Here is a 20,189-nt window from a genome sequence, read left to right as displayed (position 1 = left end):
ATGAGAATTCCATATGTCTGAGACAAAGCACCTGAAAGGAAAACTCACATTTTAATGACAGAGCATTGGATGGCCATTATAGGAATATATTGTATTGATAAAAAGGGAAAACACCTGGTCAACAAAGGTTTTGCAATATTTTTTTCATATTAGTTATTTTAAAGTCGTATTAAGCTGTCAGAAGACTTTGGTTCATTATGAACACTCTGTTTCTTAAAGATGCTCGGTGAGTCTGGATGCACTTAGGATAATTTATTTTCCAATCAACTCTGAGTTGGCCAGACCTACTTCTATTGAAGTCAACTTTTATTTTTCCAAAGAGAATTAAATTAACTTTAATTTTTCTTCAAAAAGAAACTTAGTTAGGTTTCTTAATTGTCAATTTTCTTCAAACAATTACAGCATGACAGAATTTTTAATACATTAACACCCAATAAATTTTGTAATTCCTTATATTAAAGACCACTCTAAAAACAGTTGTCTGGTGCAATTACTCAACAACTCAGAATAAGTAGGAAGTTTAAAATTGTGTTTATATTAGTTCTTAACCTTTCTAATAAGGTTTAAAGTTATCTTATCCAAAAATACATTTAAATTGAAAAGAAGACTGTATTTTGAATGTTTCTGTGGCTGGAAGACTTCATACATTGAAAAAATAATAACTAAAAATACAATGGACCCTTTCCTATTTTTTTTTTTTGTATTTTGCAGGAGTGTTTCATATTAATATTGACACAGGTAAGACACTTCAACAAACTTGACAATTATAACAAGGCCATTTTGCAAAGCTTTTTTGTTGAACAATAGAAATACGAAGAGAAGAGCAGATTTGGACTATTCAGTTCCTGCCACTCCGAACTCTCTGTCTGTTGCACAAGGTTCTGGTCAGAAAGTTTTAGTGTCTCAAATCTATAGACTGCCCATTTTCAGAAAATTCCAGAATAGAAATTCCAGTGAAAACATGTAGGGGAACTTTCCACCTTGTGACAAGACTTTTTTTACTTATGAAAACCTGGCTTTGCTGAAGAGCTGCTGTCTTCATTATTTAATTTCTTTGTGGAGCTCACAGTCAACATGATCCCGTTGAGTTCTTTATTTAATATGTTTCAGAGCACAGGACACCTGCTGACTTCTTTAATAACGAGTTGTCCTCCGTTGGCTTATATGTGAAAACTGTTCAGCAGAGGCAAGTAAAGAATAACCTTAGACATTAAGGCTGATTCCATTAAAAATAAAATAAAACTGTGTCCAGGCTCCACACCCGAAGTCCCTAAAATAAATTTGCAAGGGCTTTTCACAGCATGGAATTCAGGTGGATTTTTTTTTAATTGAATTCTGTTCTGTGTGAGTGCAGCTCAGCGGAATTCAATTTCCATGTAGGCTCCCAGGAAACAAATACATGCTAAGTATTTTTATCACTAATGTCTTGGATTTAGTTTCTTGAGTATTATTTAGGTTTGCCTGTGGACAGAGTTGCTAATGTTTACCTTAACACAGGGCTCTGTGATTCCCATTGGAAAAGGGACTCTTTAAAAAAGAATTGGCTAAAGCATGGAACTTTAACAATGAATAAATTCCAAGGCTTTGTATTGTATTAATAAGGATCAAATTCTACTTCTTTGTACAAATCCTATGAATTCATGGAAAATCTCCATATCCCCAATTCAACCTACATTTTTTTTGTCTCACTTTAAAATATCTTCCCTACTTTGTTGGAAGCCTCTTTCACACCTTGTTGGAATTATGGGGTTATACTGTTACAGATGATTCAGGGAAGCTCTACACTCTCAGTCCTGCAGTTTGTAAAGGAAGTAACCCCACTAAGATCAATGAGTCCTGCTCTGAGTGGACGGTAAGTAAAACAAAGAAATCAGACTTTGACCAATTACTTTATCTTAATTGGCCTGATTGTGCACTCATTCACATTTCTCCAGTAATTCTTTCCCTTCTGCTGGAAAACATTATCTCACCACAACCCACAGGACCCAGGTGATGAATAAAAAGCATTGCACAAATGAAAACTATGCTCAGCCACTGGTAACTCACACTCAGATTCTTTTTCAATAGAATATTTAAAAATGCTTTTGTTTTACAACTATAATGAAAACTGCTGACTGATAAGGCAAACTGTTAAAACAATTAACTGGTTTAGGTTTTCTGTTAACCCTTTATTTTAATCAAAGAAATACTCTGAACCAGTGGTTCGGCCTTGCTAATTATTTTATATTACAATCAATAAATTAAGCAGCCTTTATCCACCCTTGGTGTTATGTGAAGGATGCTTGTCTGATGAAGGCACATGTGCTCCCACCTCAGATTCTGCCTGAGGACCTAATCCAATGTACGCCCAAACCCCTACTAGAAAACAGATTCTGCTTGGTTTTAAATCTGCTTCCCTTTTCTTTAAGAGGAAATATCTCAATTTACTATATTGACTACTATATATAGTCTATATTATCATTATGCCCATGCCTTTATATTCTATATTATTTATTACCTATTGCCTGTTTGTATTATATTGCTGAAGAATCTTCAGGTTGGATGAATGGAATTATTATTTTGTAATTGAGTATTTTTAATAGGTAAGTTTATTGATACATGTGTAAGGTTTATTAATGTTTTTGTTAGGTTTGTCATGAAATTAGGATATGGTAGAGATATATGTCTTTTTAAAAAACATCTTGTAACAACTTGTGCATGTAACCTCTTTTCAATTTCTGCTTACGAGTAATCATTTTTATATGTGTTTAAATCACATTTCAATTTTCTGTAGACACACTTCTTACTACATAACATATACCAGTGCTAGTTTTGTAAATATGTTTTCCCTATTGCTTTGTAGAACTGAGACAAAACAACAGATTCTCTGCAGGATGATAGCAATGACTACCAAAAGATTCAAATCAGGATGGACACTGGACAGCACAGAGAGGAAGGAGCTCTCCAAATGGCAAACCTATCCCAAAGAACTTTGGTAGCACTACCTCCTTCTGAAATTACAAAACTTTTACTTTTCAGTCTTGGTGGTGTTGACTGTCATGAGAAAGGGGGAAGGACCAAACCCCACAGAAATCTCCACCACCACCATTTCAGTGTGTGATGCAAGAGCAGATCTATAGGGCCACTGTGCCCTGTACCTGCCTGCAAGTACAATCCACCAGAGAGATGATGGATGAATTTAGGTCTGGCAAAAATAATTGGGACTACACCCTGCCTAGGGACTTGTGTGGGATTCAGGCCCAGCAAGGAGGTGCTGGGTATGCAAGGTAGTGTGGGTGTGCCCACACTGTGGGCAGGGCAGGCTCTTGGCCCTTGCCCTTCTGTGCCATTCCCTCAGGCTGCTGCATCAGGGCGACCTCGGAGGAAGGCTGCACTCTCCAAAGATGTTTTGCCACAGTTCATCTTCCTTTTACTTTCCTTTACTGTAATTCTGTGTGGTGTAGCTGAGCTGGTCACAGACAGATAAAATGAGACATGTTTTTTTCACTTCAGCTCATGTCTCTTCTTCCTGTGCTTCATACAAGTATTTTGTAGCACATGAGGAAAAATGTTTATGTACTGTCTAAATCAGTCTAAATAAAATGTTAAAGGTGACAATCTCTTTAAACATTACTAATCATTACTTACACAACTACATTTTAAAATTGTGAAAACAAAAGCTTTGACCTTGTGAGCTATGGAAATATTTAGAATCAAATCTGCTCTGCTTTTTTGGCTAATAGTTATGATTTGCATAGTAGAACCTTGAATGTAGTCATAAATAGCTACAGAATCCATCTTGGCATAATGCCCAGCAATGTTAGGGTGCCAGACAAAAAATCAGGTCAACCACTTACCAAGTAAGTCATTCAGTCTCAACAAGGTGATGTCTAACAAAGAAGCTACAAGGCTGAAGACAGCTAACATATTCAGCTGCTGTTCAGAAAGACAAGAACTTTTAATTTATCAGGATAATCTACTACTCATAATCAGTACACCAAGTGAACTCCCTCTTGAAAAAAGAGAAAAGCCCATCAATTGTTTTTGCTAATTAAGATGAATATTATTCCTGTGAAATGAACCAAAAAGTTCTGTATAACCAGAATCCCAATAGAGATCTATAATCTCAAAGAATAATTGCCGAGTTTTAATTGAGAAGAAAGTGAGAACTATTTTTTTGTCTCCTTCAGTTTTTAGCTGCAGCTGTCTTCCGTGTATTTTAGTGGGTCTTTTATGTTCTCAGTTAATCTGACATGACTTTCCATATATTAAAACTTGTGGAATTAAAAATTTATGAGAAAATGTTTATATATTTGATGAAATGCTACCACAAAATGGCACATATTTAGGAATAATTTGAGGTAACAGATCATTTATTAACATATATAGAAAAAAGTCTATTTTTAGATTAAAATCTAGATGTTATGACTGCTCATAGTAATGTGCATTTAATCTTTATACATTAAGCAGAGGTAGAGTTAAAAATGAGAAGGTAAGAGTATTTTCTTAAAGTGATATTAATTATATATTCAACAATTTATTTTATCCTGTGATATTTATCTTGGTTTTGAGATTAGAGAAAGCCTTGTCATGCTGAAAGGAAATAATGTGACGAAGCTCAGTTTCCCATTTCTTAAACAAAAGATACCCAACTTGAAAATATATATATATTTGAAATAATATTTACATAAAGGAAATCCATAATCAACAGAGTAACCCAGGACTCCTGAGCAGGGAGAGAGAATTCACTGAGGTACATGTTAATATGTATAAAAGTTAATTCTACCCAAATTAATATATTACTGTCTCTGGTGAAGTAACCCTTAAAGTCTAATCTTTTGTCCTATCTGCTTCACTTAGAGTGTAAATCACACATTTGGCCTCAAAATAAAAATAATAATAATTTCAGTTAACATGCAAATTTAGAGTTAAAAATTAGATCAGGATACAGGCTGAATACATTTATTTTCATGAAAAAATGAAATGCTGTGTCTCTCTTATTCCCTTCCCCCAAGCCTTCTTCATAAAATCAGCCTCAGGCTAAAATGGTTTTATGGAGAACTAAAGCTGCTGGTAAACACTTACCTCTGACAATATTTTTGTCTAATGAACATTGCAGAGAAGGGTGTATGCAGTACAAGTGTCTGTCTGTGGCTGCAACCTACGTACAATCCTTGTGCCAAGGGCCCACTGCTAACAGGCAAATATACACAAAAGAGGCAGGCCCTTTGATGGTTTAATCCCAAACATACTTAACTGTCACATAGTTAATCTCTTAGATTAAAAATGACTCTTGAGTTCTTCTTGAACATTTTTATGTTTGTGGATGAAAGAGGTTAAATGTACTTCTCATGCCTGTTTGGACTGTTCTTTTATTCTTCTTTTTCACGTCCCCCCCACCCCTAATTTAACATGACTTTTCTTTAATCACAGATATGCCCCTGAAGGATCTGCAGGCATGATAGTTCTGAAATACCCCATTCTTTCCCTCTGAGCAGGCAGGTAAAAGTGCATTACAGACCTTGCCAAAGCACACCTCATTGCTATTATCAGAGGGGTAGAGCTACAGATCAAAACCAAGCATCTAAACAGCTTCACCTGCAGGTTCTACTTTCCTAGAAAAAAGTTTCAAAGAACAACTAACCCTCCACATTGATCAGACACAATTCTTAAAGGTCATCATAAAACTTGTGTTTTGCTATTGGTTTTCTTGAACACATTTTGATACTGCTGCTCTCAGATATAACAAAAAATCAGTCCCACATATTTTGAATCATTGTTTTAAGCTCTGATGCATTAGATTTTGTGAATAATCTACTTTCTTTTATGGAGTTTTGAGTTCTTTTAGGGATAAGATGGAAGATCTTGCAAGTGTAACACTAAGAAGCACTTTTTAAGTCAGAACTTGTGCTCCAGTGAGATATTTTTCAAATAACATTTCTTTCCACTTTAGCTTCCACAGTAGTTTCACTTCATGATGGTTTTATGTTGATTTCATACTACATTTTTATGTAGTGGGAAAGGATATTTTTTGTAAAGTGAATGCCCAAGACCTCCTGGAAAACATTTCTCCCTAGCAAGGTACTCATAGGATTCACTAGTTTGTTCAGAAGTGTTATTTTAGGATGACCTTTACACATACAGTATAATGGATTTTTTTTTTTTTTATTGTAAAGATGTTATGATCAAGGGGCAAAATAACTACTGCCTTTTTCAGCCATAAAAAAAAGGAAAAATGAAACCATCTTTTTAAAACAACATGATAGCATGCAGAAGTGATGTCTGTGTTTGTAAGCTACACATTTTTAAATTCACACATACAGCAAAGCTCTAGTGAAACATAAATAAAGATCAATTTTACACAGTTCAAATAGCAACACGCTAGGAAAGCCACCCCTTTTCAGCCTAAAGAAGAGAGATAGCTATATTTAACATTACAAATAGTTGTTCTTAAGAATGAACAGTTGGGCATTCTGTGGTCATCAACATTTCTAACAAGGATGTTAAATCCTCCCATATTTTCTTTTGAGTAATTGGCATAATGTTCTGTAAATCTTTTCTAGGTAGCTTACAGGATTTGAATATTCAAATATTTTCAGCTGTATAAGCCATATAATTATGAAATTGTATAGTACAGTTATTTTTCAAGCAATTTGGCAACCCTTTCGTACAAGAATTTACCTTCTGTTCTGTGTTATCAGAAACAGAAAAAGCTTTTTGCTTACCATTCTGGAAAAGATGGAATTCATCATTCTGCCATAAAAACCCTAGAAAGCAAAGAAAGTGTTATTAGTTATTATATTCTAATCTGCAGGGATCCTAACTGCCAAACAGTGCATCAGCATCAAAACAAAAAATGAAAATACATGTTCAAACCATAGATCAATAGTTTAATGCAATTCCAAATATGTATTATATGTACTTAGCAGGTACTGGATGAGAAAAAACCACAAGTTATTGTGCATATCTGTATTTAGAACTGCATGCCAGTTGGAATTTATCTGCATAGTGTTCACAAAATACAGACATAGGATCTTGGCATCCAACTTGTGACTGTATTTTTAAAAATAAAGCTACAGGCTTGCCTTCACTCTGCTATGGAGTGGGAGAAAACATGAACATAAAGGGTTATGATCAGAAGATACAATTATCAATGACATGTTAAAGGCTTTTTTCCTAACTCATAGTACTGAAAAAATTCCATTACTATTCAAACAATTAATCAGCCTCTACGTTTTGCTTCAGAATAATATTGCTCACAAGTTCTAAGTTTGCAATGGTCAGAACGGGGTCCTGAGGGAGCACTGAGTACACCCCACACCTCATCAGCATGCTCTAACCGTGGTGTGAAAATGAAAGCATGGATACTGGTTAACTCTCTTCACTTCCTTCTTTTCTATGATCCCTTTCAGTCTGTTTTCCACCTGACATCACGGCTATTCTGTTTTCTTTAGAAAGAAATGAATCACTGCTACCATTCCCTGTACCAAAGGCTGAACGGAGAGGGAGTGATCACTTTCACTCAGTACCTACACAGAGCTGCTCTCTGATTTCATGTGCTATATGTACCAATTGTGCACTTTGAGAATAAAAAGTTTTCAGGATAATAGGCTAAATTCTGTGATCATTTCTCACATAGAATACAACTTTACTCCTGTTGAAATGGCCAGATTAGGTACAGAATCTGCCTCATATATAGTTTTCTGAGGTAAAACAGTTTTGTGCCAAAGAAGGAAGAACCCTTAAAGCCCACTTATGATTCTTAACTGTCTTCACTGCTTAAGAAAATTAAATCTTTAAGTAAACATTCAAGGGAGAGAATTAAGAAATTTAATTAAATATTATGTTGAGAAAATGTTACTAGTACCAAGAGATGCAGTCACAAACCACTTACAAAAAAAAAAAAAAGTTGAGGTCTAAGTAGGACTATTATCTTTAAAGAGGAAAAGTAAAAATTCAAATAAATGATAGCTCAATTCTAGGTTTTCACCATGACCACATGTACCACTGGATGAACTAGGGTATTTAAGGGAAAGGGAGACTCCAGGTAGAGAAGAATTCCACAGTACAGTAAAGAAGTTATTTCCGTTCAAGGAGTTTACCTTGGGCAAAAAGGGAGTTTCCAGGGTGTGCAGTGCTGCAGAAATTCAGACTTAATGTAGGTTGCATGCAGCACAAGAAATAGGGAGCCTGGCTAAAGCTCCTGTAAATTAGAACAATCCCTGAGGGCTGCTCTATTTCACATGAGGATTCATTGGCCTGTAGCAGCCCTGAATCTCAGCATCTACAGAGGTGGCTTAAAGCCACTTTCTTCATGGGCTACACCTCCTTCAAAGTGCCTCAGATGTAGCATGGGATATTTCTTTTGCTTCCTATATAAAACACAGGAAAACAGGATCCCTCTCAGCCAAACAAACAATATTTCACGTAAGCTCAAAATAAATCCTTTGAACATCTGTTTCAGTGGAGCCAAGTTCCCACAAAGCACTGGATTCTGTGTGCTTCCCAGAGATCTCTGCTCCTCAGCCCTCTGAGTTTGCAAACATGCTGTTTGAGTGAGGTATGCATTTATCAACTGCCTGTTTGGGACTCTTACTAAAAAAATCCATTCATTTCAGCAAAGTAATAGTTCCCTTTTCCTCCACACAGCTTTTGAGTCACCTTGCCACAAAGCTGTGATTTTATTTTTCCAAAACTATTTGTATACCAATAAAATGTCACTACTTCATAAATGAACAAAAGCTCTCATTGACTTCAAAAGGAATTATATTCACCAAAGATTTTGTCTCTAGTTCTTACCTGCTTAATTATTAAGATTCTAGAATGTGACTTACAGTGTTGTAAGATACAAACTGAAAATTGTGGGCCTGTCCCTACCTATCAGCCAGGCATGCAATCCACCAGGCTGACACATGAGTTGTTCAATACTTTCACACGAGTGTCCTCCTGAAGGCATTGCAGCAATGCTTGTACTTAGAGTTAAGTATATGTTTTAATGTTCTACTAAACCATAGTTTAAGTACTTAGATGGTTCCAGATGAGCAGAGCAGATGAAAGTAAGTTTAGTGTGATGGCTAATGTATGAACTTTTTTGACACAAATACTTTTGCTTAACAGGTTATTTGCTGCTATATAGAATACAGAATTATTAGTTTGGAAGAAGTGAGTCAAGGCTTCTCCTGGATTTTGTTTTCACTGGCTGAAATAGGTAACTGTCTGGGTAAGTGTATGATCACCCAGCTCTCAAATTTAAAGAAATGCTAGCAAGTTTTTGATCTCCTTTCTGAAGAAATCAGATTTGTCTATTTCAGTTATAACTATTGTCAGTGCCTCTGGCACAAGCATTACAAATGTCAAAAAGAAAAAAAAAAATCAGCCCTGTAGTTCCTGTTTGCTCAGTGCTGTTTCTGGAGCATTAAACAAAACTGCCCATTTCTGATCACGGGCTCCTGAAGAGGGCAGCACGTTCTAGATATTATTGAACTGTAAGCTCTGAGGTGCCAGCCTGGGCCTTACTGTACTGCATGCAGAGGAAGGTGAATAAAACTTTCTGGATATTCTGTGTACATGCTTCCCGTAATACAGTAAGTCAGCAAAAGTCCTAGGCTTTTGACCAAGGTCAAAACTGTATTTGATTATTAAAGAGAACATTCAAATTAGGTACCTGAAGCAAAATATTTAAAAAGAGAGCAACAAAATACCAGCAAGGAGAACTTCCACAAGGAGTATGTTTTATCTTTAACACTGTAGATAACTTTTCCTATTGGCAGTGCATTGACTATCAAAACTACTAAAGGGGTTAGATTTAATTATCTCACTTCTTTGCACATTTCATCTCAATTGCTATGGCAACATTCGGTTGCCTCAGCAGCAATGTACACTTTAATCAGATATTTCCTCACTCATTTCTCTGTGCACCACAGCAATGTAGTCAAATTTACAGCCAAACCCTGATGCATCTGATAACACCTCTTAGGAATTAATGGTTAGGTTTCCTCTGCCCCTCACCCATAGCCACAAATATTTCTAGAGAGTTTTGCACTCTGATGACAAAAGCTTTAGGAGTTGAGAAGTGTATGCGCTTCCCTACCACTGTTTCTTCCCTACTTCACTTGATATTATGTTGTCTTCTGCCACCATTCCCTTTTCCCAAGGCTTCTTCCCATCAAGCAAAGGACAGGTCTTCTGGTCCCTGCAGGAACTCTTTCAGGGCTGACAAAAGGAAACATAATAATTGGGCAGACAATATGGTTCCTCCCATATTCCACCCTGCCCTGAAAAGCTTTTTGTTGGATTACTCAGCCCTGATTAAATGCTTCGTCAGAGTACATCATAGTTCTTTAAAGTTCTTGGCCCAGAAACCAGGAACATGGGCTGAAATAAAAGTAATTAGAAGTGATGAGCAGATAGTAGGGACTCCTTATTGAAATGCAGACAGTAAAAAGAGTCAGGAAGCTAAAAGTACATGGGGATTACTAAATTCAGGTTATGGGAAATCTTGATATTTCTGACATAGAATATTGTCTGGTTTGCTAACATGTCACCATTAAGGTAAAGGGCAAACAGAGATAAGTTCCTAATGCTGCCTAAGTGTCTATGGTGAAAAACATAGAAATGCATTAGAAGGATTGAATTTGTTTGGATTATAGTCAAACATTTAGGAAAGAGAGACAGGCATAAAGCATTAAAACATAATTCCACATATTCTGAAGACTGTCTTTAGATAGTCAATTTTGCTTTTTTGCATTAAAGAAAACATTCTATACTGCTTCTTGTTCTAGATATATTTTTCATAGCTGTTCATCTATTTGCATGTAATGAACTATCACAGCTCACTTTTTAATAACGTCTCAGATTATGCTGTTCTAAAGTTTTTGGAAACCTTGGGTAAGTACAGGATCATTTTGTTCCAGAGAGGTATAATGACCTCTCTGACCATGCAACATGAAGTCATTTTATCTCCATGTGAGCCACAGCAGATTTTCTAGAGGCTTCATAATACCAACAAAAATAAAGTCTTCATTTATTAGGAAAATATAGGAAAAACTGTGCACATTGTGCTTTCCATACATGACAAAGATCTGCTCATAAATTACAAGGAAGCTCACGCTACATGGGATGTTCATTATAGATATGGGGAGACTTTTCCAGCTCAGGTACCAAAGCCTAACATTTGTGAGCCTAGGTCATATGACAGCACTGTCTCACAATCAACCAGTAAAGTTATTATTTTTTCAGTATTCTGATGAAAATGCTAAAAGTTACAGAATCTACAATGCTTTTTCACAGCAGTACTTCTAGAGATGTATATAGTCTTTGAAATTAATAGGTCTAACCTTATAAATAAAAACTATTTCAGTTTACAGGACTGCTCTCAGTAGTTTAAAATAAGTATCTCCTTGCAACTTTGTATATATAATATGAGCTTATATATAACTATACATAATATATAACAAAAAACACTGTACCACAGGGGATGCAAAGATCTTTTAAAGTTCAGTTTCTAAAATTGTATTGAAAATGAAAATTTTTAAAAAGCCCAAAACTTTATATCTAAAAATTTTGATATCTGTGAATAAGTAAAGAGTACAAAATGTTTCTATTATAATTTCTTCCACTTGATTGTTGATTCATGTAACATTGGAAGAGCTATGCTGTTTTCCACCAGTTGAGAATCTGTCACATAGTCTTTATAATAATAATAATTTTTTTTTCTGAAATTACTCATGTCATACAATTGGAAATTTAGGCCAAACAAAAATTCCTTGTTAGAATACTTTATAAACAGGAAAATTTGTAAAAGATTGTTGTGGTTTAGAAATGGTGCTCTCCAATTTGGTGCTCCCACCAAACCCACTTGAGCCTTCCCCACCCAACCCACTTGAGCCTTCCCCACCCCTCTCCAAATGGAGGCAGAAAAGGCAAAGATCATGTGTTAAGAACAATTTACTGAAAATGGAAATGAGATAAGAAAATGAACAGTAGCAGTAATATTAATAACAAAAGTGTACAAAAAAGAGAGTGATTCACATGCAAATATGCTAATTGAGGAGTTTGTGACCTGACCTGCAGCCACACCACCCTGCAAGTCCTTCCCTTCCTTCTGGAAAAGAGATTCCTTTCCCCAAAGCCCTGGCAATGATATGGGGTGGTATGGAATAACCTCCTTGTCCTGGCCATGCCCTTCCTGGCTACTGCAAAAAATTAACCCTATTCTAGCTGGAACTAGGAAAAGGATATTGCAAAAACCCTCACAGAACAGTGTCATGTCATTCAAAGACATTTTTTGTACCTTGTGTGATTTTGCTGTAAATGTGTAAGAATTCCAGTTTTGGAACCTACTTCCCTATCCTTTTGACCGTTTTTAGGATTGTATTTAAGATGTACCCAACAATATTAGGAAAAAGTTACCTATACAAGAAGCAGATTTGGTAAAGTACTTTAGCCCTTTACCTGTTCTGTTTATGTGAAATAAACAAAAGTAAAACATTTTCAAATCAGTTTTGGGTGAGGGTGAGATTTCCACAGGGTACAGTGGAGTTCAATACAATGTAATCTCTAAACCAAGGCACATCACACAGTTCTGTAGGGGATACACAGTTCTCACTAGGTTTCTTATCAGCAGTTTACAAATTTTTGCTATGGGTTGCCTCTACTTTTCAGTAATAGTTTGTTTCATTTCCCCCTTTGATTCCTTCTCTAAGAAGATTTTTCTTCAGTCTGTTTTAACCTAACCCCACCCCTTCCCTCATTCTGAATATAATAAACTACATTCTTCATAGCTTAAAAACTCTCCTGTTTCCCTCCAGCACAAGCACAGCTCCTGGCATCCTCCCACTGCCCAGCAGTTGTCCCTCCCACATCTCCAAGAGCTGCTGTGATCCAGGTATTCATCACAGAGTATCCTCCTGGTCAACCAAATCAAACATTTTCTTAGGAGAAGTGCCTGTTTTTCTTGACCCTGGCTCTTTGGAGCCCGAAAATTTGTGTTCAAGAAGAGGACATGGAGTGCGGCACCTGTAGCTGCTGCAGGTCCATTTCTCAAATGGGTGCCAAAGAAGGGAGGGATTTGTGTGACAGAGAGACAGGGTAGGACGACAGGAAAATTCAAAAGCTGAGTAAAACCCTGAAGACTTTTATTTTTTTTTTTAATTCCCACTTCCAGGTGCTCAACAAATTCTCCTTCCTCTCCTTTGGGTAAAGACTTCTTGCTTGGTATATTGCTTGCATCATTTTCTGCTACCTTCTCTAGTCACTTAATTTCAACTCTACTTGAGTTTAAACACCCTTTCTGTAAAGCCTAATCAATGTTTATGCAAGTGACCATATTATTTTTTTTAAGTTTAACAAAGCTAGAGAGTGGAACTACTACAGGGGTAGTACTGCCCAGTTTTTGTGTATGTTATGCACACACACACAATATGTACATGTATACACAGAATTTATGTATGCTTTTACTGTAGCACTAATACTCCCTAAAGGTATTATTATGTTGTAAGACAAATTAAAATTAAACAAGAGGTAAAAGTGCACATGAACTGAAAACTGTTAAAAAATGCCTACAGGCAAGACAGAAGTGAACAGCAGGAATTTATCCAGCTGTGGGTGTCTTGGGGTTCCTCTGGGCCAACTGACTGTGCTCCCATTTCTGCTGCAGGAAATGCAATTATAAAAAAACAAACCAAAACATATAGGTGTTGTGAATTTCAAGCAAAATAACATGAATATTTTTTCTGCCTCTAAGATAAAAATTAAGAGGATTTCTGTAAAAGTCATTAAGCTACGGGACTGAATGCAGAGAGATGGAGGGAATACATAACAGAAGAGCCCAGATATCTACCCAGAAACAGATATCTACCCAGGTCAGAAATGTGATAGCAGGTAGGTTTGCTGACAAGCACATCTCATAAAATCTGCAATCAGTGGAGTATGTGAGATCAGCTTTGAGAACATTTGTAAAAAAATCTGTCCTGATAGGGTATTTCTAAAGCTAAGTGCAAGAGAGGGATTTTTTTTTTGGACTGGCAGATGCAATGAGACCCTATAAAGGATACCTGAGATGTGCAGAGCTGACATGGCCAAAGTTCTGCATACTGAAATCAAAAACAGAATCATAAACAATTATAGTGGTAGTAGCATGTGTTAAATGTATACTAAATTTGGATTTGAAAAGCACATTTTATCCAGGTGCAAATGGGTGCACTGATCAGAGGTGAAGGTGATCAAACTGAATAATTCTTTATCTTTGTAAGTAAAATTGTTAGTTTTACTACTTCCCTTCATTCAAACCTTAAAACAATGTATCTCACAGTGAAAGAATTGCTGTGCAAATTATTACGTGTTATGCACTGAGGAAGAGAAACGACATGGCTCGATATCACAGTCACATAATGAAATAAGGAAGTGTACTCCAACCAGTTAATTCAGTTGTTTTCATGACAGTGTTATCCAACAGTTATCACCACGACAATGCATCTTTGTTGACTCAGAAGTGCTCAAAAATGAAAGAGCATTTGGACATGGAGACAAGGATATTAAGCCATGGTAGGAAGGAAGATTAGGAATGTAATTCTGTCTCGTTTTTACAATACTGTAATCCCAACGGTACCACTGGAAGTGCTCCCAGTTTCCATCAGGACAAAAGAAAGCATGTCTTCCTCTGATTCTTTGTACTTGGAAACTATATCTTAATAACAGCTATATTTATAGTCCAACTGCTATATAATAGAAGGAAATATGTGAAAATTAAAAAAAAAAAGTATTAACGCATGCATCAGAATAGCACAACAAATAGAATGTGGCTTCCTCCTGGTGAAAATATAAATTAATCTTCTTTTCTGCTTGAGCATTTTGACTCCAAGTGCAGTCTTATAATCTAATTGGTATTACAGAATCATATAATGTTTATACTGGAAAAGACCTTCAAGACCATTGAGTAAAACCATTCACTTCATGCTGCCAAGTCCACCACTAAACCATGTTCCTGAGTACCACATCTACATGCTTTTTTAACTACTTCCAGGGATGGTGACTCAGCCACTTCCCTGGCAAGCCTGCTCCAATGCCTGACCACCCTTTCAGTGAAGAAATATATCCACTCTAAACCTCCCCTGTGTGATTTGAGGCCATTTCCCCTTGTCCAATTACTTGGTACTTGTCAGAAGACACTCACCACACACATCTACAACCACCTTTCAGGCAGCTGTAGCATGGTCAGGTCACCCCTGAGACTCCTTTTCTCCAGGCTAAACACCCCCATCTCCCTCAGCCACTTCTCATAAGACTTCTCTTCTAGCTCCATTGCCCTTCTGTGGACTAGCTGCAGCCCCTCAATGTCTTTCCTGAACTGAGGGCCCCAGAACTGGACCCAGCACTCGAGGTGTGGCCACACCATTGCTGAGCACAGAGGGACAATCCCTGCCCTGCTCCTGCTGGCCACACCATTGATGAGCACAGAGAATCAATCCCTGTCCTGCTCCTGCTGGCCCCACCTTTGCTGGTACAGGCCAGAGGCCATTGGCCTTCTTGGCCACCTGGGCACAGCTGGCTCACGTTTGTGGTCAGCTGCTGCCAACCAGCACCCCAGGTCCTTCTCCACTGGGCAGCTTTCCAGACACCCTATCCCAAGGCTGTTGTGCTGCATGGGGTTGGTGTGACCCAAATGCAGGACCAGCACTGATGCTTGTTGAACCTCACACTGTTGGCCTCAGCCCATCGATCCAGCCCATCCAGATCCCTCTGCAGAGCCTTCCTGCCCTCCAGCAGATTGACACCCGCACAGTTTGGTGGTGTCTGCAAACTGCCTGAGAGTGCCCTCAATCCTCTAGTTCAGATCATCAGTAAAGATAATAGACAGAACTGTCCCAAACACTAGTGACCTGCCACCAAAAACCACCAAAGGGTGCAGCTCTGTTCACCACCACTCTCTAGGCCCAGCCATCCAACCAGTTTTTAATCCAGGGCAGAGTGCATCCATTCACACTATGGGAAGACAGTTTATTCAGGAAAACATTGTGGGAAACTGTCAAAGGATTTACTAAAGTCTAGGCAGAAAACATTCACGGCCTTTCTCTCATCCACTATGCAGGTTCCCCTGTCATAGAAGGAGATCAGGTTGGTCCAGCAGGGCCTGCCTTTCATAAACCCATGTTGGCTGGGCCTGATCCCCTGGCTGTCCTGCACCTGCTGTCTGATGGCACTAAACATGACCTGCTCCATGACCTTCCCCAGCATCAAGGTCAGACTGACAGACCTGTAGTTCCCTGGATTCTTCTTTCCAGCCATTTGTGTCATATTTGCTAAGTTCTTGTCAACTGGGACCTCTTGGGTTGGCCATGACCGGTGGCTGGACACAAAGTGGCTTGGTCAGCAGTTTCATCACTTCGTGACTATTAAATGCAAGTAGATGAGATTCATATAGTTTTGGGGTTTTTTTCTATATGAAATGAAACAGTTTGTATATAATATACTATTAATAAACTATATAAACTCTTTTTCCTTCAGAATAGAGCTCTGTGAAACAAATCTAACCTTAAATTAAACAACAGCCTCAAAGACTTCTGCCTTTATAGGGCACTTCCATGCTTAAAAGTACCAATGTAAAATGTACTAGTTTTGCTCAACAGATCTGCTCTTTGGACTAAATCCAGATTTCTAGTTATTGGGAGAGACTTTTACTTCTGGATCAGGCCCCTTGTGTACATCCACATTCACGTATGATTACTTTAGTGGGAAAAGTGGTTTTATTCCCATTTGTGATAGAGTGAACTGAATTAGCTTTTGCCATTACTTACTGTATCAACAATGAAATTTATGCAATTGCAGTGCATTTAAATTCTGTACTATAATAAAACCACACTACCCCAGTGAAGGGTAGCAAAAAAACTGCTAATGTTTAACCAGGAGCATCTTTAGTAATAACAAGATGCATGAGAGAAGGAACCCAGTCTGGTCTTTTGCAGACCATTTCAGTTTTCCAAGTTTTGTAGTTAAAAGCTGTAAAATATATTTTTATTAGTGAACTGAGAAAATTAGATAAATCCTATGAGACTTAAAGCATGTGGAAATCTATTCTGCCATTCTAACAAAGTAATTTTTCATGATGCAATTGCACTGAAATACTTCCTTTTGTGAAACAATTCAATTGTTAAAGTATTTTTGAGTATGAGTAAAATGCATTTAGTAAAACTCACTTGTACCCTTTCCATAGTGTTGCTTTCTTTTGCAAACTTGGCATATACTGCATGCTGGTATTTTATTTATTACATGCAATATTTAAAAAAAACAGGTGTAAAAATTAATGTTCATGTTCTTGTGTATATTATAGGTGAGACAGCCAAAGGTCTATGGAGAAACTAGACCTCTGGCCTTTATTGACATTCCATGGAAGATAGGCTTCCCAGATTATGTAGAGAACAGAATTTCTCAGCATTTATTCAGGTATGCATAAAACTTCTTAAAGTAAAACTTCTATGTGATCAAGTAGTGTGCACATAGGACTGAGTTTTACAATTTCCTGAATAGCTTTTATGAGGAGGGCTGGTGCCTCTGTCTTTCTCCTCCCTTTGCTGTTCATGTCCTGCTTTCCTTTTTCCACTCCCTGCTTCTTAAAGCCTCCCCAGCAACCTGCTGGACTTAGCAGGAGTTGGGGTCAGGGTGGTGATCAATGGCTCGGGCTGTTGAGCATTCAGCCATTGATCCCACTGAATAGATTCACAGATCTCAGCCATGCCATCACCAGCAGCTGCTTCGACTTTGCCTGCCAACTTTCTGTCACCTCGAGGATTCAATGAGGTTCAGAGGCAGTGTGAGAAGGTTATATAATTCTGTCAAGAGATCATGTCTTTGATTTTTTTCATCTCTTAGACCTACATGTCTACCCTTTGGGGGTCTATCACAGGCTGAGAAGTTCCAATATATTACATACCATAACACAGCAGTATAAAGAGTGCTATATAAAATATATAAATGTCCTTCCTTTGAAGAGAATAGCAGGAGCTTTCACTCCTTTCTTTCATTAAAAGAACATTACCTAATGCTGAAGAGAAACCACAGCTGTATTCATATATGTATGCACATGCTTTGCTGGTAATTTGAAACACATTGTCAGATATTATCATATCTAGTGTTCCCTCTCTCACTTATGTTTAAATATTCTATGCCTAATGCATAAGAGTAAAAAGTTACTTTAATCACTTGGATAAAATATTCACAGTTTAGCAACTTTACTGTGAAAACAAAATATATTTCACCAAGACATTAAAAAGACACTGGGAACTCAAATGCTGCTTTCTCATCTAAAAACTCGTCATGCAGTGTAGCTGACCTGCTTTTGCTCCATTTTTTCCTGTTTACTTAGCACAGGTAGTTTGTTCTCTTGCTCACATACACTGAAGCACAAAGCTGCCACACTTTTGGACGTTGCCACTTCCAACTTTGCACCCTGCCCTCCACTGGAAGATTGCAATCTCATCTCCAGTCCCAAAGAGCAGGGCAAAGGCTTTTCACTGGCAGTTTAAACTAGCAGGCAGTGTGGATGTGGGTGGCTCAAGCACAGACACATGCTCCTCTCTCTCGTCCCTGTAGGCTGACAGGAATTTCCAGCAGAACTGTAAGATGGACAGCTGTGAGCATGAATATCTGAATTCATGGCAAGGACATCTGGCAGAGCTTGTCTGTCACAGCCCATGGCTGAAAGGCTGGTTGGCAGGGTGGGCTCTGCAGGCAGGGCTCTGCTGGAGAGAGGTGCTGGAAAGCTCAGCCCTACAAATCCTCCCCAAACAACTGGCAGCAAAGAATGAAAATAACCACAGTGCACAGAGCAATGCTGTAGCAAAGTCAGATTTCCAAGTCTAAAACAATGTTGAAATGATTCTCAGGAGTCAGGCTGGCTGAATGCACTGGGCTGAGTTCCTGTAAGAGTGAGGGGGGAAGGGGGGAATATGAAAGTATTCATGATTAATAATGATGGCTATGATGGTAACATTATCTGGTCTTCTGAATGATGCTTCCAAACATTCACAGAGAAAAAAAATTCTAGATATTTTCTAGGAATTAGAAAGAAAACACATCCATATTAAAAACAATATCTTTAACTGGTCATTTTGAAAAAATTCAAATCAACAGCATCCCTTTTAATGATTTAAAACATCTTCAAAGCTTCATGAACTCTCCCTGTTAAATGAGGCTACTACTTTAACACATTCAAAGAGATCTATGCAGCATGAAAATGGACTCAAAATCCAGGAAAAGAGGCCATATTCTGTTATACAAATGCAGTTCCAGGGCTTTAATGAATCCAGACAATTTACCAATAAACATAGTACATAAATTAAGTTGATTTACTATGCAATCTGCAATTTAAAAGCTTCCTATTCTACCATCTTGCCATTTTTATAGTTTATCATAATAAAAAATGAAAAGAAGTGATATCAGTCAATATTACAGGATTCCATATTAGCTTTTCACATAAACCAGGTGCAAGCAATTAAGAATATGTTTCCTGTATTTTTAAAAAGCTTTTTGTCTATTTTCTTTTATCCATTCAGTTAAAAAGAAAAGAAATATCCAGAGCTACTCTGTACAGTTTGGGATTTTTGCTGCCTGTCTTGGCTATCTGGATGCATCAGCTCTCTCCTGAGTACTTGGTGTCTTGTAAGGCCCATTTAAGTTCACATTAAAAGAGATAAAATTTTCATAAAAAGTTATGGGAGCGATACTTCTAACAAAACTAATTTTAATTGAAATTAACTCAAATGAAAACACATCTTTCCATGTTAGGTTTGGTATACTCATTTCAAACTCATTTCATAGCAAAATCCATGACTTGGACTAAAACTAAGGTGACATTGTCACTTTAAATCACAACTCTGTATTTCAGCAATTGGCATCTCATGAAGTGGTTGTGCCACTTGCAAAATATTCAAGGACAATACTAAACAATATCTACAACCTTCCCAATGTTATTTAAAGAAAAATTAGGTTTTCTATCTCTCTAATTTCTTTGCCTCTTCAAATACTGTTAACATTATTTTTCACACATCCTAGTTTCTCCTCTTTTGATTTTAATTAATTTTTTTCTAAATTAATCCTTTGTTTGAATTGCTACTTTTGAGAGGGAAAGAAAAGAGTTGTACAACAAACAGCTGAATATTTGCCAGTTTGCTTTGGGTCTTTTCATGTTCCTTCTCAGAGGCCAGATCTGACAAGGT

The 20,189-nt window shown here is 37.3% G+C and overlaps 1 protein-coding gene across 1 annotated transcript in view; it reads right to left on the bottom strand.

Moving 5' to 3' along the window:
• ADGRL2 (adhesion G protein-coupled receptor L2) overlaps nt 1–20,189 on the bottom strand; it is a 309,215-nt gene that overhangs the window by 166,512 nt on the left and 122,514 nt on the right. Inside the window, exon 2 of the mRNA XM_039727088.1 lies at nt 6,705–6,746. The gene's annotated coding sequence lies outside the window, so the exon portion shown is untranslated. The remainder of the gene's footprint in view (nt 1–6,704; nt 6,747–20,189) is intronic.

The sequence above is a fragment of the Passer montanus genome, unplaced genomic scaffold (assembly GCF_014805655.1).
Source record: "Passer montanus isolate IOZ18808 unplaced genomic scaffold, ASM1480565v1 scaffold60, whole genome shotgun sequence".
Taxonomy (NCBI): domain Eukaryota; kingdom Metazoa; phylum Chordata; class Aves; order Passeriformes; family Passeridae; genus Passer; species Passer montanus.
This window is presented reverse-complemented; position numbering and strand designations above follow the sequence as displayed.